This window comes from Phyllobates terribilis, unplaced genomic scaffold (genome assembly GCF_046119375.1).
Source record: "Phyllobates terribilis strain yellow unplaced genomic scaffold, ASM4611937v1 Scaffold_30__1_contigs__length_15301838, whole genome shotgun sequence".
Classification (NCBI taxonomy): Eukaryota; Metazoa; Chordata; class Amphibia; order Anura; family Dendrobatidae; genus Phyllobates; species Phyllobates terribilis.
This window is the reverse complement of record NW_027362790.1, coordinates 10,602,765-10,628,081: the sequence shown is the minus strand read 5'-3', so window position 1 is coordinate 10,628,081 and position 25,317 is coordinate 10,602,765. Positions and strand designations below refer to the sequence as shown.

At 46.7% G+C, this 25,317-nt stretch overlaps 14 non-coding genes and 2 pseudogenes across 14 annotated transcripts; all 16 read left to right on the top strand.

Moving 5' to 3' along the window:
- The first annotated feature begins 925 nt into the window (after positions 1 to 925).
- On the top strand, positions 926 to 1,141 carry LOC141179783 (U2 spliceosomal RNA; annotated as a pseudogene).
- A 1,112-nt stretch (positions 1,142 to 2,253) lies between these two features.
- LOC141179008 (U2 spliceosomal RNA) lies at positions 2,254 to 2,444 on the top strand. The gene has a single exon (XR_012255062.1). It is a non-coding gene; the product is annotated as a U2 spliceosomal RNA (small nuclear RNA).
- Positions 2,445 to 3,559: 1,115 nt separating this feature from the next.
- LOC141179393 (U2 spliceosomal RNA) lies at positions 3,560 to 3,750 on the top strand. Its single transcript, XR_012255412.1, has one exon. It is a non-coding gene; the product is annotated as a U2 spliceosomal RNA (small nuclear RNA).
- Positions 3,751 to 4,865: 1,115 nt separating this feature from the next.
- LOC141178986 (U2 spliceosomal RNA) lies at positions 4,866 to 5,056 on the top strand. Its single transcript, XR_012255042.1, has one exon. It is a non-coding gene; the product is annotated as a U2 spliceosomal RNA (small nuclear RNA).
- Positions 5,057 to 6,171: 1,115 nt separating this feature from the next.
- LOC141179007 (U2 spliceosomal RNA) lies at positions 6,172 to 6,362 on the top strand. The gene has a single exon (XR_012255061.1). It is a non-coding gene; the product is annotated as a U2 spliceosomal RNA (small nuclear RNA).
- A 1,112-nt stretch (positions 6,363 to 7,474) lies between these two features.
- LOC141179006 (U2 spliceosomal RNA) lies at positions 7,475 to 7,665 on the top strand. The gene has a single exon (XR_012255060.1). It is a non-coding gene; the product is annotated as a U2 spliceosomal RNA (small nuclear RNA).
- A 1,115-nt stretch (positions 7,666 to 8,780) lies between these two features.
- LOC141179003 (U2 spliceosomal RNA) lies at positions 8,781 to 8,971 on the top strand. The gene has a single exon (XR_012255058.1). It is a non-coding gene; the product is annotated as a U2 spliceosomal RNA (small nuclear RNA).
- Positions 8,972 to 10,086: 1,115 nt separating this feature from the next.
- Positions 10,087 to 10,277, top strand: LOC141179002 (U2 spliceosomal RNA). Its single transcript, XR_012255057.1, has one exon. It is a non-coding gene; the product is annotated as a U2 spliceosomal RNA (small nuclear RNA).
- Positions 10,278 to 11,392: 1,115 nt separating this feature from the next.
- On the top strand, positions 11,393 to 11,470 carry LOC141179993 (U2 spliceosomal RNA; annotated as a pseudogene).
- A 5,564-nt stretch (positions 11,471 to 17,034) lies between these two features.
- Positions 17,035 to 17,228, top strand: LOC141179719 (U2 spliceosomal RNA). The gene has a single exon (XR_012255706.1). It is a non-coding gene; the product is annotated as a U2 spliceosomal RNA (small nuclear RNA).
- A 1,114-nt stretch (positions 17,229 to 18,342) lies between these two features.
- On the top strand, positions 18,343 to 18,533 carry LOC141179001 (U2 spliceosomal RNA). The gene has a single exon (XR_012255056.1). It is a non-coding gene; the product is annotated as a U2 spliceosomal RNA (small nuclear RNA).
- A 1,115-nt stretch (positions 18,534 to 19,648) lies between these two features.
- On the top strand, positions 19,649 to 19,839 carry LOC141179000 (U2 spliceosomal RNA). Its single transcript, XR_012255055.1, has one exon. It is a non-coding gene; the product is annotated as a U2 spliceosomal RNA (small nuclear RNA).
- A 1,115-nt stretch (positions 19,840 to 20,954) lies between these two features.
- On the top strand, positions 20,955 to 21,145 carry LOC141178999 (U2 spliceosomal RNA). Its single transcript, XR_012255054.1, has one exon. It is a non-coding gene; the product is annotated as a U2 spliceosomal RNA (small nuclear RNA).
- A 1,115-nt stretch (positions 21,146 to 22,260) lies between these two features.
- LOC141178998 (U2 spliceosomal RNA) lies at positions 22,261 to 22,451 on the top strand. The gene has a single exon (XR_012255053.1). It is a non-coding gene; the product is annotated as a U2 spliceosomal RNA (small nuclear RNA).
- Positions 22,452 to 23,566: 1,115 nt separating this feature from the next.
- LOC141178997 (U2 spliceosomal RNA) lies at positions 23,567 to 23,757 on the top strand. Its single transcript, XR_012255052.1, has one exon. It is a non-coding gene; the product is annotated as a U2 spliceosomal RNA (small nuclear RNA).
- Positions 23,758 to 24,872: 1,115 nt separating this feature from the next.
- On the top strand, positions 24,873 to 25,063 carry LOC141178996 (U2 spliceosomal RNA). The gene has a single exon (XR_012255051.1). It is a non-coding gene; the product is annotated as a U2 spliceosomal RNA (small nuclear RNA).
- The last annotated feature ends 254 nt before the right edge of the window (positions 25,064 to 25,317 follow it).

Genomic DNA, 25,317 nt, shown 5'->3' with positions numbered 1-25,317 from the left:
TTGGGTTTCTATATAAGAAAATATAAGTGGGTGGACATGAGATTGAATAGACCTTATAGATTTTTACCCCCAAGTAACTATGTTGTGCTGGAAAAGATTTTGAGAGATTATGATCTAAAAGGTTTTGATCTTAAGGTACTGAGGTGTCATAAAAAGATATTACAAGTCTTGGAAGGAAGGTTAAACACTAGTCCAGTGGAGCACTTTATGCCAAAGATAGTGGACAGGATTTGGCTGAATGTAAACTATGTGTTCTTATCAAATGAACATAAAGATTTGTTATGGTGTATAATAAAGGATTGCTTACCGACACGAGAATTTCAGCATAGACGTGGTCTTGTTCGTTTTGAAAAATGTCCAAGACAGAGATGTGGAGGTAGTGAGACTCCTATGCACGTATTCTGGAATTGCGAGTTTGCACAAAAAGTCTGGAGGAAAATGTGCAATCTGATTAAAGCTGTGAGTAATGTTAATTTTTTAGATTTTAACAGGGTGTTCTATGGGATGGGTGTAAAGGAAGAAGATTTTAAGGTGGTGTGGGTGATTATAACATGTGTAAAGATGGCAATTTGGAAGGTGAGAAACATTTTGATTTTTAAACATAATGAAGTGTCTGTTGAACAGTGTATTAAGTTGTGTCTAAGTTATTTATTTATGTATTTTTGGAAGGACAAAATGGTTTTGGGCATAAGAAAAGCAGATGTATTGTGGAAGCAAAATGAATGGAATATACTTACTGTGTAGCCTTTGTTGTCATTGAAAATCTTTTTCTGGAAAAATACAAATATTAATTACAGGAAAAAAAAAAAAAAAAAAGTTAAAAAGAAAGTTAAGAAAAAGGAAAGAAGGAAATATATATGTATATATATATATATATATATAAAAAAAAACAAAAAAAACACGATGATGGATTTGAGTCTTGGTTTTTGCTTTTAAAGATGTAAGACTTTGTAATCTGAGTGTAAAAAAAAAAAAAAAAAAAAAAAAATCTGTTCTTATCAGTTTAATATCTGATACGTCCCCTATCTGGGGACCATATATTAAATGGATTTTTAGAACAGGGAGATGGAAAAAGAGCTTGCTCTGTCCACTCCACGCATTGACCTGGTATTGCAGTATCTCCAGGACCGGTGCACCCCTTCTTTAATGCAGTTTCTAAAATCAGAAAGAATTGAATTCAATGTTTTTTGTTCATTTTGCTTGTTTGTCGGATTTTGGGATGGTCTCTTTGGCTTTGCTTTTCTTCTCCTCATTGGATTTTTCATGTTCAAAGTTGCAGAAGCCAGATTACAAGCTCATTTTGGTTCAACTTCAGCAACTGTGCATTGCATTGCCATGTAATGTGATGCAATGCTATCTTTCTAGCTCTCCCTTTTTACTTCCTTTTGGATAAACAGACATATTAGGCAAGCATTTTGGAGCTTTCACCTAAATAACTACAGGTGGTGAGATAAGCTGCACAATATAATTGACCTTTCAGTATATTGTTGCACACACACCATCTATTTAGCAAATGCCCTTGTTATCAACAGCAGCCTTTTAAACTCACCTGAGCTAACAGGTATGTGCGCTGGTTACTCTGCTGCGCTTAAAATTTCTTTTTTGGTTTGCTACAATGCCTTTTCTGAAACGTTGTCTCCTTCTGCTGGAACACTGACTTCTTTCATTTAATGCCTGCAGACTATAAAAGAGAACCCAACCCAAAAAGTTTGGTTGATTAGTCTGTGGCATTCTGTTAAACTGTTGCTTATGGCGGTCTCTGTGAGCTTCTCAGCGACATTCAGCCAGCCAGGTATCCTGCCTGCAGTAGATGGAATGTGGCAATGGAACGCTGGCTGCGCGTGTCATAATAGGCTCTGAGCCTTTATATACCTGTGCACAGCAGCAGCCACCTTCAGTCTGCTGCTGGACAGCCAGCAGCAGCAGCAGGAGAGGTATGTAATCAGGAGCCCTCCTGCTAAGGGTAGACAGCTGCTCGTTCCACCCCACCCCCCGCCTTAATTGGTTCTCCTCCCTTCCAACGGTGTTGAGGCGGGTGGGAACAGCAGGGGGTGAAGGTGCTGTGTTTAAAGAGGTGGAGTTATGCAGATCTAAAACGCGTGGATTGTAGCAGCAGCAAGCCGAAAAGTGCAGGCATGTAAGGGATCTAGAGGTTGACAACATGTCTTCTTAACGGGAGTCCAGGAGCTCATCTCCACAAATGGACTTTTCAGGATCCTTGGGTGGCTCCGTAGTTTGAAACCAATTCTGGTTATCGCTTCTCGGCCTTTTGGCTAAGATCAAGTGTAGTATCTGTTCTTATCAGTTTAATATCTGATACGTCCCCTATCTGGGGACCATATATTAAATGGATTTTTAGAACAGGGAGATGGAAAAAGAGCTTGCTCTGTCCACTCCACGCATTGACCTGGTATTGCAGTATCTCCAGGACCGGTGCACCCCTTCTTTAATGCAGTTTCTAAAATCAGAAAGAATTGAATTCAATGTTTTTTGTTCATTTTGCTTGTTTGTCGGATTTTGGGATGGACTCTTTGGCTTTGCTTTTCTTCTCCTCATTGGATTTTTCATGTTCAAAGTTGCAGAAGCCAGATTACAAGCTCATTTTGGTTCAACTTCAGCAACTGTGCATTGCATTGCCATGTAATGTGATGCAATGCTATCTTTCTAGCTCTCCCTTTTTACTTCCTTTTGGATAAACAGACATATTAGGCAAGCATTTTGGAGCTTTCACCTAAATAACTACAGGTGGTGAGATAAGCTGCACAATATAATTGACCTTTCAGTATATTGTTGCACACACACCATCTATTTAGCAAATGCCCTTGTTATCAACAGCAGCCTTTTAAACTCACCTGAGCTAACAGGTATGTGCGCTGGTTACTCTGCTGCGCTTAAAATTTCTTTTTTGGTTTGCTACAATGCCTTTTCTGAAACGTTGTCTCCTTCTGCTGGAACACTGACTTCTTTCATTTAATGCCTGCAGACTATAAAAGAGAACCCAACCCAAAAAGTTTGGTTGATTAGTCTGTGGCATTCTGTTAAATTGTTGCTTATGGCGGTCTCTGTGAGCTTCTCAGCGACATTCAGCCAGCCAGGTATCCTGCCTGCAGTAGATGGAATGTGGCAATGGAACGCTGGCTGCGCGTGTCATAATAGGCTCTGAGCCTTTATATACCTGTGCACAGCAGCAGCCACCTTCAGTCTGCTGCTGGACAGCCAGCAGCAGCAGCAGCAGGAGAGGTATGTAATCAGGAGCCCTCCTGCTAAGGGTAGACAGCTGCTCGTTCCACCCCACCCCCCGCCTTAATTGGTTCTCCTCCCTTCCAACGGTGTTGAGGCGGGTGGGAACAGCAGGGGGTGAAGGTGCTGTGTTTAAAGAGGTGGAGTTATGCAGATCTAAAACGCGTGGATTGCAGCAGCAGCAAGCCGAAAAGTGCAGGCATGTAAGGGATCTAGAGGTTGACAACATGTCTTCTTAACGGGAGTCCAGGAGCTCATCTCCACAAATGGACTTTTCAGGATCCTTGGGTGGCTCCGTAGTTTGAAACCAATTCTGGTTATCGCTTCTTGGCCTTTTGGCTAAGATCAAGTGTAGTATCTGTTCTTATCAGTTTAATATCTGATACGTCCCCTATCTGGGGACCATATATTAAATGGATTTTTAGAACAGGGAGATGGAAAAAGAGCTTGCTCTGTCCACTCCACGCATTGACCTGGTATTGCAGTATCTCCAGGACCGGTGCACCCCTTCTTTAATGCAGTTTCTAAAATCAGAAAGAATTGAATTCAATGTTTTTTGTTCATTTTGCTTGTTTGTCGGATTTTGGGATGGACTCTTTGGCTTTGCTTTTCTTCTCCTCATTGGATTTTTCATGTTCAAAGTTGCAGAAGCCAGATTACAAGCTCATTTTGGTTCAACTTCAGCAACTGTGCATTGCATTGCCATGTAATGTGATGCAATGCTATCTTTCTAGCTCTCCCTTTTTACTTCCTTTTGGATAAACAGACATATTAGGCAAGCATTTTGGAGCTTTCACCTAAATAACTACAGGTGGTGAGATAAGCTGCACAATATAATTGACCTTTCAGTATATTGTTGCACACACACCATCTATTTAGCAAATGCCCTTGTTATCAACAGCAGCCTTTTAAACTCACCTGAGCTAACAGGTATGTGCGCTGGTTACTCTGCTGCGCTTAAAATTTCTTTTTTGGTTTGCTACAATGCCTTTTCTGAAACGTTGTCTCCTTCTGCTGGAACACTGACTTCTTTCATTTAATGCCTGCAGACTATAAAAGAGAACCCAACCCAAAAAGTTTGGTTGATTAGTCTGTGGTATTCTGTTAAACTGTTGCTTATGGCGGTCTCTGTGAGCTTCTCAGCGACATTCAGCCAGCCAGGTATCCTGCCTGCAGTAGATGGAATGTGGCAATGGAACGCTGGCTGCGCGTGTCATAATAGGCTCTGAGCCTTTATATACCTGTGCACAGCAGCAGCCACCTTCAGTCTGCTGCTGGACAGCCAGCAGCAGCAGCAGCAGGAGAGGTATGTAATCAGGAGCCCTCCTGCTAAGGGTAGACAGCTGCTCGTTCCACCCCACCCCCCGCCTTAATTGGTTCTCCTCCCTTCCAACGGTGTTGAGGCGGGTGGGAACAGCAGGGGGTGAAGGTGCTGTGTTTAAAGAGGTGGAGTTATGCAGATCTAAAACGCGTGGATTGCAGCAGCAGCAAGCCGAAAAGTGCAGGCATGTAAGGGATCTAGAGGTTGACAACATGTCTTCTTAACGGGAGTCCAGGAGCTCATCTCCACAAATGGACTTTTCAGGATCCTTGGGTGGCTCCGTAGTTTGAAACCAATTCTGGTTATCGCTTCTCGGCCTTTTGGCTAAGATCAAGTGTAGTATCTGTTCTTATCAGTTTAATATCTGATACGTCCCCTATCTGGGGACTATATATTAAATGGATTTTTAGAACAGGGAGATGGAAAAAGAGCTTGCTCTGTCCACTCCACGCATTGACCTGGTATTGCAGTATCTCCAGGACCGGTGCACCCCTTCTTTAATGCAGTTTCTAAAATCAGAAAGAATTGAATTCAATGTTTTTTGTTCATTTTGCTTGTTTGTCGGATTTTGGGATGGACTCTTTGGCTTTGCTTTTCTTCTCCTCATTGGATTTTTCATGTTCAAAGTTGCAGAAGCCAGATTACAAGCTCATTTTGGTTCAACTTCAGCAACTGTGCATTGCATTGCCATGTAATGTGATGCAATGCTATCTTTCTAGCTCTCCCTTTTTACTTCCTTTTGGATAAACAGACATATTAGGCAAGCATTTTGGAGCTTTCACCTAAATAACTACAGGTGGTGAGATAAGCTGCACAATATAATTGACCTTTCAGTATATTGTTGCACACACACCATCTATTTAGCAAATGCCCTTGTTATCAACAGCAGCCTTTTAAACTCACCTGAGCTAACAGGTATGTGCGCTGGTTACTCTGCTGCGCTTAAAATTTCTTTTTTGGTTTGCTACAATGCCTTTTCTGAAACGTTGTCTCCTTCTGCTGGAACACTGACTTCTTTCATTTAATGCCTGCAGACTATAAAAGAGAACCCAACCCAAAAAGTTTGGTTGATTAGTCTGTGGCATTCTGTTAAACTGTTGCTTATGGCGGTCTCTGTGAGCTTCTCAGCGACATTCAGCCAGCCAGGTATCCTGCCTGCAGTAGATGGAATGTGGCAATGGAACGCTGGCTGCGCGTGTCATAATAGGCTCTGAGCCTTTATATACCTGTGCACAGCAGCAGCCACCTTCAGTCTGCTGCTGGACAGCCAGCAGCAGCAGCAGCAGGAGAGGTATGTAATCAGGAGCCCTCCTGCTAAAGGTAGACAGCTGCTCGTTCCACCCCACCCCCCGCCTTAATTGGTTCTCCTCCCTTCCAACGGTGTTGAGGCGGGTGGGAACAGCAGGGGGTGAAGGTGCTGTGTTTAAAGAGGTGGAGTTATGCAGATCTAAAACGCGTGGATTGCAGCAGCAGCAAGCCGAAAAGTGCAGGCATGTAAGGGATCTAGAGGTTGACAACATGTCTTCTTAACGGGAGTCCAGGAGCTCATCTCCACAAATGGACTTTTCAGGATCCTTGGGTGGCTCCGTAGTTTGAAACCAATTCTGGTTATCGCTTCTCGGCCTTTTGGCTAAGATCAAGTGTAGTATCTGTTCTTATCAGTTTAATATCTGATACGTCCCCTATCTGGGGACCATATATTAAATGGATTTTTAGAACAGGGAGATGGAAAAAGAGCTTGCTCTGTCCACTCCACGCATTGACCTGGTATTGCAGTATCTCCAGGACCGGTGCACCCCTTCTTTAATGCAGTTTCTAAAATCAGAAAGAATTGAATTCAATGTTTTTTGTTCATTTTGCTTGTTTGTCGGATTTTGGGGTGGACTCTTTGGCTTTGCTTTTCTTCTTCTCATTGGATTTTTCATGTTCAAAGTTGCAGAAGCCAGATTACAAGCTCATTTTGGTTCAACTTCAGCAACTGTGCATTGCATTGCCATGTAATGTGATGCAATGCTATCTTTCTAGCTCTCCCTTTTTACTTCCTTTTGGATAAACAGACATATTAGGCAAGCATTTTGGAGCTTTCACCTAAATAACTACAGGTGGTGAGATAAGCTGCACAATATAATTGACCTTTCAGTATATTGTTGCACACACACCATCTATTTAGCAAATGCCCTTGTTATCAACAGCAGCCTTTTAAACTCACCTGAGCTAACAGGTATGTGCGCTGGTTACTCTGCTGCGCTTAAAATTTCTTTTTTGGTTTGCTACAATGCCTTTTCTGAAACGTTGTCTCCTTCTGCTGGAACACTGACTTCTTTCATTTAATGCCTGCAGACTATAAAAGAGAACCCAACCCAAAACGTTTGGTTGATTAGTCTGTGGCATTCTGTTAAACTGTTGCTTATGGCGGTCTCTGTGAGCTTCTCAGCGACATTCAGCCAGCCAGGTATCCTGCCTGCAGTAGATGGAATGTGGCAATGGAACGCTGGCTGCGCGTGTCATAATAGGCTCTGAGCCTTTATATACCTGTGCACAGCAGCAGCCACCTTCAGTCTGCTGCTGGACAGCCAGCAGCAGCAGCAGGAGAGGTATGTAATCAGGAGCCCTCCTGCTAAGGGTAGACAGCTGCTCGTTCCACCCCACCCCCCGCCTTAATTGGTTCTCCTCCCTTCCAACGGTGTTGAGGCGGGTGGGAACAGCAGGGGGTGAAGGTGCTGTGTTTAAAGAGGTGGAGTTATGCAGATCTAAAACGCGTGGATTGCAGCAGCAGCAAGCCGAAAAGTGCAGGCATGTAAGGGATCTAGAGGTTGACAACATGTCTTCTTAACGGTAGACCAGGAGCTCATCCCCACAAATGGACTTTTCAGGATCCTTGGGTGGCTCCGTAGTTTGAAACCAATTCTGGTTATCGCTTCTCGGCCTTTTGGCTAAGATCAAGTGTAGTATCTGTTCTTATCAGTTTAATATCTGATACGTCCCCTATCTGGGGACCATATATTAAATGGATTTTTAGAACAGGGAGATGGAAAAAGAGCTTGCTCTGTCCACTCCACGCATTGACCTGGTATTGCAGTATCTCCAGGACCGGTGCACCCCTTCTTTAATGCAGTTTCTAAAATCAGAAAGAATTGAATTCAATGTTTTTTGTTCATTTTGCTTGTTTGTCGGATTTTGGGATGGACTCTTTGGCTTTGCTTTTCTTCTCCTCATTGGATTTTTCATGTTCAAAGTTGCAGAAGCCAGATTACAAGCTCATTTTGGTTCAACTTCAGCAACTGTGCATTGCATTGCCATGTAATGTGATGCAATGCTATCTTTCTAGCTCTCCCTTTTTACTTCCTTTTGGATAAACAGACATATTAGGCAAGCATTTTGGAGCTTTCACCTAAATAACTACAGGTGGTGAGATAAGCTGCACAATATAATTGACCTTTCAGTATATTGTTGCACACACACCATCTATTTAGCAAATGCCCTTGTTATCAACAGCAGCCTTTTAAACTCACCTGAGCTAACAGGTATGTGCGCTGGTTACTCTGCTGCGCTTAAAATTTCTTTTTTGGTTTGCTACAATGCCTTTTCTGAAACGTTGTCTCCTTCTGCTGGAACACTGACTTCTTTCATTTAATGCCTGCAGACTATAAAAGAGAACCCAACCCAAAAAGTTTGGTTGATTAGTCTGTGGCATTCTGTTAAACTGTTGCTTATGGCGGTCTCTGTGAGCTTCTCAGCGACATTCAGCCAGCCAGGTCTCCTGCCTGCAGTAGATGGAATGTGGCAATGGAACGCTGGCTGCGCGTGTCATAATAGGCTCTGAGCCTTTATATACCTGTGCACAGCAGCAGCCACCTTCAGTCTGCTGCTGGACAGCCAGCAGCAGCAGCAGCAGGAGAGGTATGTAATCAGGAGCCCTCCTGCTAAGGGTAGACAGCTGCTCGTTCCACCCCACCCCCCGCCTTAATTGGTTCTCCTCCCTTCCAACGGTGTTGAGGCGGGTGGGAACAGCAGGGGGTGAAGGTGCTGTGTTTAAAGAGGTGGAGTTATGCAGATCTAAAACGCGTGGATTGCAGCAGCAGCAAGCCGAAAAGTGCAGGCATGTAAGGGATCTAGAGGTTGACAACATGTCTTCTTAACGGGAGTCCAGGAGCTCATCTCCACAAATGGACTTTTCAGGATCCTTGGGTGGCTCCGTAGTTTGAAACCAATTCTGGTTATCGCTTCTCGGCCTTTTGGCTAAGATCAAGTGTAGTATCTGTTCTTATCAGTTTAATATCTGATACGTCCCCTATCTGGGGACCATATATTAAATGGATTTTTAGAACAGGGAGATGGAAAAAGAGCTTGCTCTGTCCACTCCACGCATTGACCTGGTATTGCAGTATCTCCAGGACCGGTGCACCCCTTCTTTAATGCAGTTTCTAAAATCAGAAAGAATTGAATTCAATGTTTTTTGTTCATTTTGCTTGTTTGTCGGATTTTGGGATGGACTCTTTGGCTTTGCTTTTCTTCTCCTCATTGGATTTTTCATGTTCAAAGTTGCAGAAGCCAGATTACAAGCTCATTTTGGTTCAACTTCAGCAACTGTGCATTGCATTGCCATGTAATGTGATGCAATGCTATCTTTCTAGCTCTCCCTTTTTACTTCCTTTTGGATAAACAGACATATTAGGCAAGCATTTTGGAGCTTTCACCTAAATAACTACAGGTGGTGAGATAAGCTGCACAATATAATTGACCTTTCAGTATATTGTTGCACACACACCATCTATTTAGCAAATGCCCTTGTTATCAACAGCAGCCTTTTAAACTCACCTGAGCTAACAGGTATGTGCGCTGGTTACTCTGCTGCGCTTAAAATTTCTTTTTTGGTTTGCTACAATGCCTTTTCTGAAACGTTGTCTCCTTCTGCTGGAACACTGACTTCTTTCATTTAATGCCTGCAGACTATAAAAGAGAACCCAACCCAAAAAGTTTGGTTGATTAGTCTGTGGCATTCTGTTAAACTGTTGCTTATGGCGGTCTCTGTGAGCTTCTCAGCGACATTCAGCCAGCCAGGTATCCTGCCTGCAGTAGATGGAATGTGGCAATGGAACGCTGGCTGCGCGTGTCATAATAGGCTCTGAGCCTTTATATACCTGTGCACAGCAGCAGCCACCTTCAGTCTGCTGCTGGACAGCCAGCAGCAGCAGCAGCAGGAGAGGTATGTAATCAGGAGCCCTCCTGCTAAGGGTAGACAGCTGCTCGTTCCACCCCACCCCCCGCCTTAATTGGTTCTCCTCCCTTCCAACGGTGTTGAGGCGGGTGGGAACAGCAGGGGGTGAAGGTGCTGTGTTTAAAGAGGTGGAGTTATGCAGATCTAAAACGCGTGGATTGCAGCAGCAGCAAGCCGAAAAGTGCAGGCATGTAAGGGATCTAGAGGTTGACAACATGTCTTCTTAACGGGAGTCCAGGAGCTCATCTCCACAAATGGACTTTTCAGGATCCTTGGGTGGCTCCGTAGTTTGAAACCAATTCTGGTTATCGCTTCTCGGCCTTTTGGCTAAGATCAAGTGTAGTATCTGTTCTTATCAGTTTAATATCTGATACGTCCCCTATCTGGGGACCATATATTAAATGGATTTTTAGAACAGGGAGATGGAAAAAGAGCTTGCTCTGTCCACTCCACGCATTGACCTGGTATTGCAGTATCTCCAGGACCGGTGCACCCCTTCTTTAATGCAGTTTCTAAAATCAGAAAGAATTGAATTCAATGTTTTTTGTTCATTTTGCTTGTTTGTCGGATTTTGGGATGGACTCTTTGGCTTTGCTTTTCTTCTCCTCATTGGATTTTTCATGTTCAAAGTTGCAGAAGCCAGATTACAAGCTCATTTTGGTTCAACTTCAGCAACTGTGCATTGCATTGCCATGTAATGTGATGCAATGCTATCTTTCTAGCTCTCCCTTTTTACTTCCTTTTGGATAAACAGACATATTAGGCAAGCATTTTGGAGCTTTCACCTAAATAACTACAGGTGGTGAGATAAGCTGCACAATATAATTGACCTTTCAGTATATTGTTGCACACACACCATCTATTTAGCAAATGCCCTTGTTATCAACAGCAGCCTTTTAAACTCACCTGAGCTAACAGGTATGTGCGCTGGTTACTCTGCTGCGCTTAAAATTTCTTTTTTGGTTTGCTACAATGCCTTTTCTGAAACGTTGTCTCCTTCTGCTGGAACACTGACTTCTTTCATTTAATGCCTGCAGACTATAAAAGAGAACCCAACCCAAAAAGTTTGGTTGATTAGTCTGTGGCATTCTGTTAAACTGTTGCTTATGGCGGTCTCTGTGAGCTTCTCAGCGACATTCAGCCAGCCAGGTATCCTGCCTGCAGTAGATGGAATGTGGCAATGGAACGCTGGCTGCGCGTGTCATAATAGGCTCTGAGCCTTTATATACCTGTGCACAGCAGCAGCCACCTTCAGTCTGCTGCTGGACAGCCAGCAGCAGCAGCAGCAGGAGAGGTATGTAATCAGGAGCCCTCCTGCTAAGGGTAGACAGCTGCTCGTTCCACCCCACCCCCCGCCTTAATTGGTTCTCCTCCCTTCCAACGGTGTTGAGGCGGGTGGGAACAGCAGGGGGTGAAGGTGCTGTGTTTAAAGAGGTGGAGTTATGCAGATCTAAAACGCGTGGATTGCAGCAGCAGCAAGCCGAAAAGTGCAGGCATGTAAGGGATCTAGAGGTTGACAACATGTCTTCTTAACGGGAGTCCAGGAGCTCATCTCCACAAATGGACTTTTCAGGATCCTTGGGTGGCTCCGTAGTTTGAAACCAATTCTGGTTATCGCTTCTCGGCCTTTTGGCTAAGATCAAGTGTAGTATCTGTTCTTATAAGAACACAAGAGCTACGATCTACACTTGACGAGAGCGATCGAACTCGGAAGGAGAAGAGCTTCGGAGCCCAGCTGACATCGGAGAAGGAAGGTGGATATCGGTGGGAGGAAGAAGCTCTAAAGAATCCAGAAGAAGACGAAGACTCGGAGAAGAATCGGGCTGTCCTGTGGAAACTTCGAGGAAGAAAATCATCGAGACAAAGACCTTTCGGGGAATTTGTCCAGAACACGACGGGAGAAGAATCTGCATAGCTCCACCCATTCCGGGAAAAGTTCCAGATCCAGCTCCAAGAAGTAACTGCAGGAGGAAAGCCTTGGCAAGCGCTGCGAGGAAGGCCGAAAAGAAGAGCCTGGAGCAGGGGACACCCAGGAGGGCCCAGCCAGGAGCCGATTCTGACCCCAAGGACTCTGCCTCCACGACTGGCCAGCAGAAGGGACCCCAGAAGCCCCGCCACGAAGCTCCAGCCCTGGAGCCATGGATGCGGCAGACGGTGGCCCTGAAGCTGAAGGAAGTGGATGGGAGGGTGCCGGACATGTCCTCGGACGTGTTCTGCCAGAAGATGCTGCTGGATCGAGGCTTCTCCAGGTCGGACACCCTCAGCATCCAGACCTTCTTGACGGGGATCTTCTTCGTCACCTTCGCCACTGTGAACACCTGCAGGAGGTTCTGGGAAATGGTAAGCGCAAAAGGACCAGATAATTCTTTCTCTGCCTTTACAGGTAGCTGCCCTATCCAGAGGGACGAAAGGAGGATCACGGTCTCCATGCGCAACCCGCACACCCCAGGCCAAGACATCTGTACCTTCCTGAGACGCTTCTGTTTGGTTGTGAAGGAACCTTCTCACATCCTGAATGGACTCGGCTTCTGGACAGGTAAGTGGTCGGTGACCGTTAGACTTCACAGGGACCTGGCGTACTCAGACGGACTTCGGCACCTGCCCCCGACATTCTCCCTGGGCAACTCCTACGGCCTCATCTATTACCCGGACATGCCGCGGAACTGCAGGAGATGCGGCAAGAACGGCCACGAGATGAAGGACTGCAAGGAGGATGCCTGCAGGATTTGTCGAGTGACGGGACACAGCTCGAAGGACTGCCCGAAGAAGACGTCCTGCAACCTGTGTGGGCTGGCGGCTCATCTGTACAAGGATTGCCCCAAGCGTGAGAGATCCTGGGCATCGGTGGTTGCGACGACCCCAGCTACGGAGGACAAGGCCCCGATGACCAGGCCTGTGAAGGTCAAGGACGCGACGACCAAGGCCCCAGCGGCCAAGGCCGAGACGACCAAGGCCAAAGCGGTCAAGGAGTCGGTGGCCAAAGCCCCAGCGACGGTCCCAGCAGCTCCGAAGCAGAAGAAAAAGTCAAAGGAGGGTAAGAGTTCTGTCACCCCTCTCTCAATCCCTCCCCCTGCCACCCCCGTCCAATCCCCCCCCACCCCGGCCACCCCTGCTGAGGATTCCACTTCCTCTTCCTCCTTCCCCTACTCCTCAGCAGGTGTCCTTTCCCCTGCCCCGGCAGCCACTCTCCCTCCCCAGACCATGGTAGCGGTGGAATTAACCTTTCCTCCACCCGCCGCTATCTATTCCGAGGAGGATTTTCCCCTTCTTGTCTCCCCAGTTCCAACCCGGGGAAAGAGGAAGGTGGAGGACAGCCCTGCTACTGAATCCTCCAAAAAGAAGATTCTGGATTTCGTAGGCGAAAAGGAGGATACCCTCCCTGAGCCAGAAGAGATGGAGCACATGGTTGAGACCCTGGTGGCCGAGCCAGAAGAGGAGGAACTGGTGGTCGCCGAGATCGAGGCCGCGCTGCTTGACCAGATGGAGGAAGAGGGCCTGCTGGTGATCCCGTCACCAGCAGTCAACACCGACGAGGGACCACCCGACCGGAGTGGTAACTAAGGTGTATTGCCTGCGCTAACTTTTTCTTTTTTCCCTACATGATGGCTAATATTAACTTATTTTCCATTAATGTCAGGAGCATCAAGGACAAGTTCAGACGTCAGACAATTTATGCCTTCCTTACTTCCCAGTTGTGTGATGTTTATATGTTGCAGGAATGTTCCCTTCCCTCCTCTAGGTCCTTCAAACATCTGGCCAGGGAGTGGTCCCACGGTCCATCCTACTGGTCCGGTGGGGGTGACTGCAAGTCTGCGGGGGTCGCAATTCTGATCAGGGGAGGCGCATTCACGCTTGAGTCCGTCCAGGAGCTCATCTGCGGCAGGGCTCTTGTTGTAGATGGCAACTGGGCGGGAGAACCTGTCAGGTTCATCAACGTGTATGCGTCCCCACTGAAGAATGAGCGTTTGGAGCTTTTCCAGACCCTGCGGCTTCAGCTTGCCACCACCAGGACCTTAGTGATGGCCGGGGATTTCAACTGCCCCATCGAGGAGGATGGTCGTAGTTCTGGCACATCTGCCAAGTTGGACATCACGTCCAAGCTGCTCATCGAGATGGTAACCGAGGCCTCTCTTCAGGACGTGGTGGGCTCCATGGGGAGAGGCTCCACGAACTATTCGTGGAGCCGACCCGATGGCTCACTCCGCTCCAGGATTGACTTTGTGTTCACCTCTCGGGCAGTCAGGCAGAGTAGGCACTCGATGGTCTCCTGCTTCTTCTCCGACCACAGAGCCATTCACTTACAAGGTGTCCTCGGCGACGGTTTTCCGTCCGGCCCCGGCTCCTGGAAGCTGAATTGTGCTCTGCTGGCTCAGGATGAAGTCGTGGAGGAGCTGAGAGCAGCCTACGCAATGTGGCAGTCCTACAAGGGTAGCTTCCAAACAGTCTCTGATTGGTGGGAATATGTTAAACTTGAGTTTCGCTGTTTCTTTCAGGCCAAGGGTCGACAACAGGCGTGTGAGAAGAGGAGGGACTTCAGAGGGCTGCAGCGCGAGCTGCGGTCGCTGCAGGACCTTCTTCACTGCGGCTGGGACGTGAGGGAGGAGCTGGAGGAGACCAAGAAGAGCCTGAAAAGGCACTTTGAGGAGGAGTCCAAGCGAATCGTCTTCCGTTCCAAAGTGGAGAATCTGGAGAAGGGTGAGAAATGTAACTCATTCTTTTTCAGGAAACTTCATGCCGGTCACACGCCCCTGAACGAGCTGCGAGACGAGAGCGGAAACATGCGACGTGGGAAGGAGGACGTGATGAGGGTCGTCAGCGACTTCTACAGCGAACTCTACTCCCACAAGACTACCGACCCCGACGCTGCTGATAAGTTCCTGTCAGGTATCACTAACCATCTTGATCCTGCAGGCACGGCAGCCTTGGACAAACCTCTGATGGTGGGCGAATTGCTCTCTGCCGCTAAATCCTTTAGGACCGGCAGGACCCCGGGCAGTGATGGTCTTCCAGCGGAGCTCTATGTAGCGCTGGGAGACCTCATCTGTCCGGACCTGTTGGACCTGTACGAGGAGATGGTGGTGGAGGGTAGAATGCCTCCATCTTTGAGGGAAGGAATGGTCACGATCCTGTACAAGCGGAAGGGAGAGAGGTGCGACCTGAGGAATTGGCGTCCCATCACTCTGCTCAACGTGGACTACAAGATCCTGGCCAAGACGATGGCGACACGACTTAAGACGGTCATCGGACGGATCATCCACCCGGACCAGACCTGCGGCATCCCTGGACGTCGCATCGCAGACAGCCTCGCTCTCGTGCGGGACACGGTCGAGTACATCAAGGTCCGCCGCGCACACGCGGCCCTGGTCTCCTTGGATCAGGAGAAGGCCTTCGACCGGGTTTCCCACGAGTTCATGGGCCGAGCTCTGCACCGGTTAGGTTTGGGTAACATGTTTTGTTCGTATGTCCGTCTGATGTATTTTGATATCCACAGCTCGGTGTTGGTGAACGGCTGGAAGACTGACCCCTTCCCTGTCCTCTCTGGGGTCAGACAAGGCTGCCCTCTATCACCTCTTCTTTTTGTTTGTGTTATAGAACTCTTCGCAGAGGCTATCCGGCAGAATGGAGAGATCAGAGGGATCACCGCACCGGGTCCGGGACGACACGAGGTCAAGTGCTCGCTCTACATGGACGACGTCACCGTCTTCTGCGCTGATCGTGGTTCAGTCGACGCCCTCGTCCAGACGTGTGAGAGGTTCGGCCGGGCTTCAGGGGCCAAAGTCAACTGCAGGAAGTCGGAAGCCATGCTCTTCGGGGATTGGCAGCCGGCCTCCTCTGCCCCCTTCCCCTTCAACATTCAACCGGATTTCCTCAAGGTGCTGGGAGTCTGGTTCGGGAAGGAAGGAGCGGCCCTCAAGTCCTGGCAAGAACGCTTGGCCAAGGTGAAGCAACGGATCGGACTCTGGAGCCTCAGACACCTCACTTGTGAGGGTAAGGCACTCGTCCTGCGTAATGAGGTCCTGCCCGTCTTGCAGTACACGGCGCAGGCCTGGCCCCCACACGTCACTGTGTGCAGGGCCATTACCAAGACAGTGTTTCACTTTGTCTGGGGATCCAAGATGGACAGAGTCAGGCGGGCCGTCATGTACAAGGAGCCTCGCAAGGGTGGGAAGGGCGTTCCAGATATCCCCACCCTCCTGCGATCCTCTTTTGTGTGTGATTGTGTCCGCCGGACTTTGCAAGTCAAGAATGGCTCCGCGGGCAGGTCCATGTCTCACTTCTTCCTGCTTCCTCTTTGGAGGCGACTCGGCTGGGACAAGTGGGACAGCTCCTTCCCCTACAACTGGACGACGCCATGGTTCTACGGAGACTTCGTTCGATTTGTGGGGGAGCATCAACTGGAGGGACTCAAGCCCGACTTGTGGAAGCCCAAAACTATCCACAAGCTAATCAGAGCCAAGGATGACGTGGAGAACATCACAGGACTTCACCAGGACACGCTGGAGACTGTGTGGACAAATGTGTCGTCTGACAGGCTGACCAACGGGCACAAGGACTTGTCGTGGATGGCGATTCAGGGCGGACTGCCCGTCCGGTCATTCATGCATGCCCGGAACCTGTGCAAGACCCGGTACTGCCCAAGGTGCCCCTTCGTGGAGGAAACATCTTTGCACACTTTTTGGGACTGCGGATTTGCACAGCGCCTATTGACTGCACTTGAGGACGACCTGAGGAACTCTGTCCCCAGGGCGAGCCTATCGCACCATTCTGTGCTTTATGGACTATTCCCTGGGGTTCATACCGTCGGAGCCATCCAGGAGGCTTGGCGCCTTATGAACTGCTTCAAGGATGCCGTTTGGGTCGCCAGGAACCGGCTCATCTTGAGGAGGGAGAGGATGTCCATCCAGGACTGCCGCAGGCTGATCCACAGCCTGCTCAGAGACTATTCCATCATGGACGGTCCGGAGGACGAGGATGAGGACTAAACCCCTCCTCCCCCTCTCCCCTTATGTGTCTTGTCTTTCAATAAAGCTTCGGGCCTGTGATTTTCCCCTCCCCATCCCCTTTTTCCCAATCCCTATCCCTTATCACGGTTCGTCGTACTGTATTGATTGACATGCTTTTTCTTTCAGATTGAGTGTTTTGTGTAGCATAGGGGTGCGATGTGTCTAGTTAGTGCGTCGTATCCTCATGCTATGTAAATATGATGTAGAATTCTGTGTGTACTGGGCTGCGGCACTGTACACTGTCTGTTAACTTATTTTTTGTGCTAATAAAAGATATATTCAATCAAAAAAATCTGTTCTTATCAGTTTAATATCTGATACGTCCCCTATCTGGGGACCATATATTAAATGGATTTTTAGAACAGGGAGATGGAAAAAGAGCTTGCTCTGTCCACTCCACGCATTGACCTGGTATTGCAGTATCTCCAGGACCGGTGCACCCCTTCTTTAATGCAGTTTCTAAAATCAGAAAGAATTGAATTCAATGTTTTTTGTTCATTTTGCTTGTTTGTCGGATTTTGGGATGGACTCTTTGGCTTTGCTTTTCTTCTCCTCATTGGATTTTTCATGTTCAAAGTTGCAGAAGCCAGATTACAAGCTCATTTTGGTTCAACTTCAGCAACTGTGCATTGCATTGCCATGTAATGTGATGCAATGCTATCTTTCTAGCTCTCCCTTTTTACTTCCTTTTGGATAAACAGACATATTAGGCAAGCATTTTGGAGCTTTCACCTAAATAACTACAGGTGGTGAGATAAGCTGCACAATATAATTGACCTTTCAGTATATTGTTGCACACACACCATCTATTTAGCAAATGCCCTTGTTATCAACAGCAGCCTTTTAAACTCACCTGAGCTAACAGGTATGTGCGCTGGTTACTCTGCTGCGCTTAAAATTTCTTTTTTGGTTTGCTACAATGCCTTTTCTGAAACGTTGTCTCCTTCTGCTGGAACACTGACTTCTTTCATTTAATGCCTGCAGACTATAAAAGAGAACCCAACCCAAAAAGTTTGGTTGATTAGTCTGTGGCATTCTGTTAAACTGTTGCTTATGGCGGTCTCTGTGAGCTTCTCAGCGACATTCAGCCAGCCAGGTATCCTGCCTGCAGTAGATGGAATGTGGCAATGGAACGCTGGCTGCGCATGTCATAATAGGCTCTGAGCCTTTATATACCTGTGCACAGCAGCAGCCACCTTCAGTCTGCTGCTGGACAGCCAGCAGCAGCAGCAGCAGGAGAGGTATGTAATCAGGAGCCCTCCTGCTAAGGGTAGACAGCTGCTCGTTCCACCCCACCCCCGCCTTAATTGGTTCTCCTCCCTTCCAACGGTGTTGAGGCGGGTGGGAACAGCAGGGGGTGAAGGTGCTGTGTTTAAAGAGGTGGAGTTATGCAGATCTAAAACGCGTGGATTGCAGCAGCAGCAAGCCGAAAAGTGCAGGCATGTAAGGGATCTAGAGGTTGACAACATGTCTTCTTAACGGGAGTCCAGGAGCTCATCTCCACAAATGGACTTTTCAGGATCCTTGGGTGGCTCCGTAGTTTGAAACCAATTCTGGTTATCGCTTCTCGGCCTTTTGGCTAAGATCAAGTGTAGTATCTGTTCTTATCAGTTTAATATCTGATACGTCCCCTATCTGGGGACCATATATTAAATGGATTTTTAGAACAGGGAGATGGAAAAAGAGCTTGCTCTGTCCACTCCACGCATTGACCTGGTATTGCAGTATCTCCAGGACCGGTGCACCCCTTCTTTAATGCAGTTTCTAAAATCAGAAAGGATTGAATTCAATGTTTTTTGTTCATTTTGCTTGTTTGTCGGATTTTGGGATGGACTCTTTGGCTTTGCTTTTCTTCTCCTCATTGGATTTTTCATGTTCAAAGTTGCAGAAGCCAGATTACAAGCTCATTTTGGTTCAACTTCAGCAACTGTGCATTGCATTGCCATGTAATGTGATGCAATGCTATCTTTCTAGCTCTCCCTTTTTACTTCCTTTTGGATAAACAGACATATTAGGCAAGCATTTTGGAGCTTTCACCTAAATAACTACAGGTGGTGAGATAAGCTGCACAATATAATTGACCTTTCAGTATATTGTTGCACACACACCATCTATTTAGCAAATGCCCTTGTTATCAACAGCAGCCTTTTAAACTCACCTGAGCTAACAGGTATGTGCGCTGGTTACTCTGCTGCGCTTAAAATTTCTTTTTTGGTTTGCTACAATGCCTTTTCTGAAACGTTGTCTCCTTCTGCTGGAACACTGACTTCTTTCATTTAATGCCTGCAGACTATAAAAGAGAACCCAACCCAAAAAGTTTGGTTGATTAGTCTGTGGCATTCTGTTAAACTGTTGCTTATGGCGGTCTCTGTGAGCTTCTCAGCGACATTCAGCCAGCCAGGTATCCTGCCTGCAGTAGATGGAATGTGGCAATGGAACGCTGGCTGCGCGTGTCATAATAGGCTCTGAGCCTTTATATACCTGTGCACAGCAGCAGCCACCTTCAGTCTGCTGCTGGACAGCCAGCAGCAGCAGCAGCAGGAGAGGTATGTAATCAGGAGCCCTCCTGCTAAGGGTAGACAGCTGCTCGTTCCACCCCACCCCCCGCCTTAATTGGTTCTCCTCCCTTCCAACGGTGTTGAGGCGGGTGGGAACAGCAGGGGGTGAAGGTGCTGTGTTTAAAGAGGTGGAGTTATGCAGATCTAAAACGCGTGGATTGCAGCAGCAGCAAGCCGAAAAGTGCAGGCATGTAAGGGATCTAGAGGTTGACAACATGTCTTCTTAACGGGAGTCCAGGAGCTCATCTCCACAAATGGACTTTTCAGGATCCTTGGGTGGCTCCGTAGTTTGAAACCAATTCTGGTTATCGCTTCTCGGCCTTTTGGCTAAGATCAAGTGTAGTATCTGTTCTTATCAGTTTAATATCTGATACGTCCCCTATCTGGGGACCATATATTAAATGGATTTTTAGAACAGGGAGATGGAAAAAGAGCTTGCTCTGTCCACTCCACGCATTGACCTGGTATTGCAGTATCTCCAGGACCGGTGCACCCCTTCTTTAATGCAGTTTCTAAAATCAGAAAGAATTGAATTCAATGTTTTTTGTTCATTTTGCTTGTTTGTCGGATTTTGGGATGGACTCTTTGGCTTTGCTTTTCTTCTCCTCATTGGATTTTTCATGTTCAAAGTTGCAGAAGCCAGATTACAAGCTCATTTTGGTTCAACTTCAGCAACTGTGCATTGCATTGCCATGTAATGTGATGCAATGCTATCTTTCTAGCTCTCCCTTTTTACTTCCTTTTGGATAAACAGACATATTAGGCAAGCATTTTGGAGCTTTCACCTAAATAACTACAGGTGGTGAGATAAGCTGCACAATATAATTGACCTTTCAGTATATTGTTGCACACACACCATCTATTTAGCAAATGCCCTTGTTATCAACAGCAGCCTTTTAAACTCACCTGAGCTAACAGGTATGTGCGCTGGTTACTCTGCTGCGCTTAAAATTTCTTTTTTGGTTTGCTACAATGCCTTTTCTGAAACGTTGTCTCCTTCTGCTGGAACACTGACTTCTTTCATTTAATGCCTGCAGACTATAAAAGAGAACCCAACCCAAAAAGTTTGGTTGATTAGTCTGTGGCATTCTGTTAAACTGTTGCTTATGGCGGTCTCTGTGAGCTTCTCAGCGACATTCAGCCAGCCAGGTATCCTGCCTGCAGTAGATGGAATGTGGCAATGGAACGCTGGCTGCGCGTGTCATAATAGGCTCTGAGCCTTTATATACCTGTGCACAGCAGCAGCCACCTTCAGTCTGCTGCTGGACAGCCAGCAGCAGCAGCAGCAGGAGAGGTATGTAATCAGGAGCCCTCCTGCTAAGGGTAGACAGCTGCTCGTTCCACCCCACCCCCCGCCTTAATTGGTTCTCCTCCCTTCCAACGGTGTTGAGGCGGGTGGGAACAGCAGGGGGTGAAGGTGCTGTGTTTAAAGAGGTGGAGTTATGCAGATCTAAAACGCGTGGATTGCAGCAGCAGCAAGCCGAAAAGTGCAGGCATGTAAGGGATCTAGAGGTTGACAACATGTCTTCTTAACGGGAGTCCAGGAGCTCATCTCCACAAATGGACTTTTCAGGATCCTTGGGTGGCTCCGTAGTTTGAAACCAATTCTGGTTATCGCTTCTCGGCCTTTTGGCTAAGATCAAGTGTAGTATCTGTTCTTATCAGTTTAATATCTGATACGTCCCCTATCTGGGGACCATATATTAAATGGATTTTTAGAACAGGGAGATGGAAAAAGAGCTTGCTCTGTCCACTCCACGCATTGACCTGGTATTGCAGTATCTCCAGGACCGGTGCACCCCTTCTTTAATGCAGTTTCTAAAATCAGAAAGAATTGAATTCAATGTTTTTTGTTCATTTTGCTTGTTTGTCGGATTTTGGGATGGACTCTTTGGCTTTGCTTTTCTTCTCCTCATTGGATTTTTCATGTTCAAAGTTGCAGAAGCCAGATTACAAGCTCATTTTGGTTCAACTTCAGCAACTGTGCATTGCATTGCCATGAAATGTGATGCAACGCTATCTTTCTAGCTCTCCCTTTTTACTTCCTTTTGGATAAACAGACATATTAGGCAAGCATTTTGGAACTTTCACCTAAATAACTACAGGTGGTGAGATAAGCTGCACAATATAATTGACCTTTCAGTATATTGTTGCACACACACCATCTATTTAGCAAATGCCCTTGTTATCAACAGCAGCCTTTTAAACTCACCTGAGCTAACAGGTATGTGCGCTGGTTACTCTGCTGCGCTTAAAATTTCTTTTTTGGTTTGCTACAATGCCTTTTCTGAAACGTTGTCTCCTTCTGCTGGAACACTGACTTCTTTCATTTAATGCCTGCAGACTATAAAAGAGAACCCAACCCAAAAAGTTTGGTTGATTAGTCTGTGGCATTCTGTTAAACTGTTGCTTATGGCGGTCTCTGTGAGCTTCTCAGCGACATTCAGCCAGCCAGGTATCCTGCCTGCAGTAGATGGAATGTGGCAATTGAACGCTGGCTGCGCGTGTCATAATAGGCTCTGAGCCTTTATATACCTGTGCACAGCAGCAGCCACCTTCAGTCTGCTGCTGGACAGCCAGCAGCAGCAGCAGCAGGAGAGGTATGTAATCAGGAGCCCTCCTGCTAAGGGTAGACAGCTGCTCGTTCCACCCCACCCCCCGCCTTAATTGGTTCTCCTCCCTTCCAACGGTGTTGAGGCAGGTGGGAACAGCAGGGGGTGAAGGTGCTGTGTTTAAAGAGGTGGAGTTATGCAGATCTAAAACGCGTGGATTGCAGCAGCAGCAAGCCGAAAAGTGCAGGCATGTAAGGGATCTAGAGGTTGACAACATGTCTTCTTAACGGGAGTCCAGGAGCTCATCTCCACAAATGGACTTTTCAGGATCCTTGGGTGGCTCCGTAGTTTGAAACCAATTCTGGTTATCGCTTCTCGGCCTTTTGGCTAAGATCAAGTGTAGTATCTGTTCTTATCAGTTTAATATCTGATACGTCCCCTATCTGGGGACCATATATTAAATGGATTTTTAGAACAGGGAGATGGAAAAAGAGCTTGCTCTGTCCACTCCACGCATTGACCTGGTATTGCAGTATCTCCAGGACCGGTGCACCCCTTCTTTAATGCAGTTTCTAAAATCAGAAAGAATTGAATTCAATGTTTTTTGTTCATTTTGCTTGTTTGTCGGATTTTGGGATGGACTCTTTGGCTTTGCTTTTCTTCTCCTCATTGGATTTTTCATGTTCAAAGTTGCAGAAGCCAGATTACAAGCTCATTTTGGTTCAACTTCAGCAACTGTGCATTGCATTGCCATGTAATGTGATGCAATGCTATCTTTCTAGCTCTCCCTTTTTACTTCCTTTTGGATAAACAGACATATTAGGCAAGCATTTTGGAGCTTTCACCTAAATAACTACAGGTGGTGTGATAAGCTGCACAATATAATTGACCTTTCAGTATATTGTTGCACACACACCATCTATTTAGCAAATGCCCTTGTTATCAACAGCAGCCTTTTAAACTCACCTGAGCTAACAGGTATGTGCGCTGGTTACTCTGCTGCGCTTAAAATTTCTTTTTTGGTTTGCTACAATGCCTTTTCTGAAACGTTGTCTCCTTCTGCTGGAACACTGACTTCTTTCATTTAATGCCTGCAGACTATAAAAGAGAACCCAACCCAAAAAGTTTGGTTGATTAGTCTGTGGCATTCTGTTAAACTGTTGCTTATGGCGGTCTCTGTGAGCTTCTCAGCGACATTCAGCCAGCCAGGTATCCTGCCTGCAGTAGATGGAATGTGGCAATGGAACGCTGGCTGCGCGTGTCATAATAGGCTCTGAGCCTTTATATACCTGTGCACAGCAGCAGCCACCTTCAGTCTGCTGCTGGACAGCCAGCAGCAGCAGCAGCAGGAGAGGTATGTAATCAGGAGCCCTCCTGCTAAGGGTAGACAGCTTCTCGTTCCACCCCACCCCCCGCCTTAATTGGTTCTCCTCCCTTCCAACGGTGTTGAGGCGGGTGGGAACAGCAGGGGGTGAAGGTGCTGTGTTTAAAGAGGTGGAGTTATGCAGATCTAAAACGCGTGGATTGCAGCAACAGCAAGCCGAAAAGTGCAGGCATGTAAGGGATCTAGAGGTTGACAACATGTCTTCTTAACGGGAGTCCAGGAGCTCATCTCCACAAATGGACTTTTCAGGATCCTTGGGTGGCTCCGTAGTTTGAAACCAATTCTGGTTATCGCTTCTCGGCCTTTTGGCTAAGATCAAGTGTAGTATCTGTTCTTATCAGTTTAATATCTGATACGTCCCCTATCTGGGGACCATATATTAAATGGATTTTTAGAACAGGGAGATGGAAAAAGAGCTTGCTCTGTCCACTCCACGCATTGACCTGGTATTGCAGTATCTCCAGGACCGGTGCACCCCTTCTTTAATGCAGTTTCTAAAATCAGAAAGAATTGAATTCAATGTTTTTTGTTCATTTTGCTTGTTTGTCGGATTTTGGGATGGACTCTTTGGCTTTGCTTTTCTTCTCCTCATTGGATTTTTCATGTTCAAAGTTGCAGAAGCCAGATTACAAGCTCATTTTGGTTCAACTTCAGCAACTGTGCATTGCATTGCCATGTAATGTGATGCAATGCTATCTTTCTAGCTCTCCCTTTTTACTTCCTTTTGGATAAACAGACATATTAGGCAAGCATTTTGGAGCTTTCACCTAAATAACTACAGGTGGTGAGATAAGCTGCACAATATAATTGACCTTTCAGTATATTGTTGCACACACACCATCTATTTAGCAAATGCCCTTGTTATCAACAGCAGCCTTTTAAACTCACCTGAGCTAACAGGTATGTGCGCTGGTTACTCTGCTGCGCTTAAAATTTCTTTTTTGGTTTGCTACAATGCCTTTTCTGAAACGTTGTCTCCTTCTGCTGGAACACTGACTTCTTTCATTTAATGCCTGCAGACTATAAAAGAGAACCCAACCCAAAAAGTTTGGTTGATTAGTCTGTGGCATTCTGTTAAACTGTTGCTTATGGCGGTCTCTGTGAGCTTCTCAGCGACATTCAGCCAGCCAGGTATCCTGCCTGCAGTAGATGGAATGTGGCAATGGAACGCTGGCTGCGCGTGTCATAATAGGCTCTGAGCCTTTATATACCTGTGCACAGCAGCAGCCACCTTCAGTCTGCTGCTGGACAGCCAGCAGCAGCAGCAGCAGGAGAGGTATGTAATCAGGAGCCCTCCTGCTAAGGGTAGACAGCTGCTCGTTCCACCCCACCCCCCGCCTTAATTGGTTCTCCTCCCTTCCAACGGTGTTGAGGCGGGTGGGAACAGCAGGGGGTGAAGGTGCTGTGTTTAAAGAGGTGGAGTTATGCAGATCTAAAACGCGTGGATTGCAGCAGCAGCAAGCCGAAAAGTGCAGGCATGTAAGGGATCTAGAGGTTGACAACATGTCTTCTTAACGGGAGTCCAGGAGCTCATCTCCACAAATGGACTTTTCAGGATCCTTGGGTGGCTCCGTAGTTTGAAACCAATTCTGGTTATCGCTTCTCGGCCTTTTGGCTAAGATCAAGTGTAGTATCTGTTCTTATCAGTTTAATATCTGATACGTCCCCTATCTGGGGACCATATATTAAATGGATTTTTAGAACAGGGAGATGGAAAAAGAGCTTGCTCTGTCCACTCCACGCATTGACCTGGTATTGCAGTATCTCCAGGACCGGTGCACCCCTTCTTTAATGCAGTTTCTAAAATCAGAAAGAATTGAATTCAATGTTTTTTGTTCATTTTGCTTGTTTGTCGGATTTTGGGATGGACTCTTTGGCTTTGCTTTTCTTCTCCTCATTGGATTTTTCATGTTCAAAGTTGCAGAAGCCAGATTACAAGCTCATTTTGGTTCAACTTCAGCAACTGTGCATTGCATTGCCATGTAATGTGATGCAATGCTATCTTTCTAGCTCTCCCTTTTTACTTCCTTTTGGATAAAC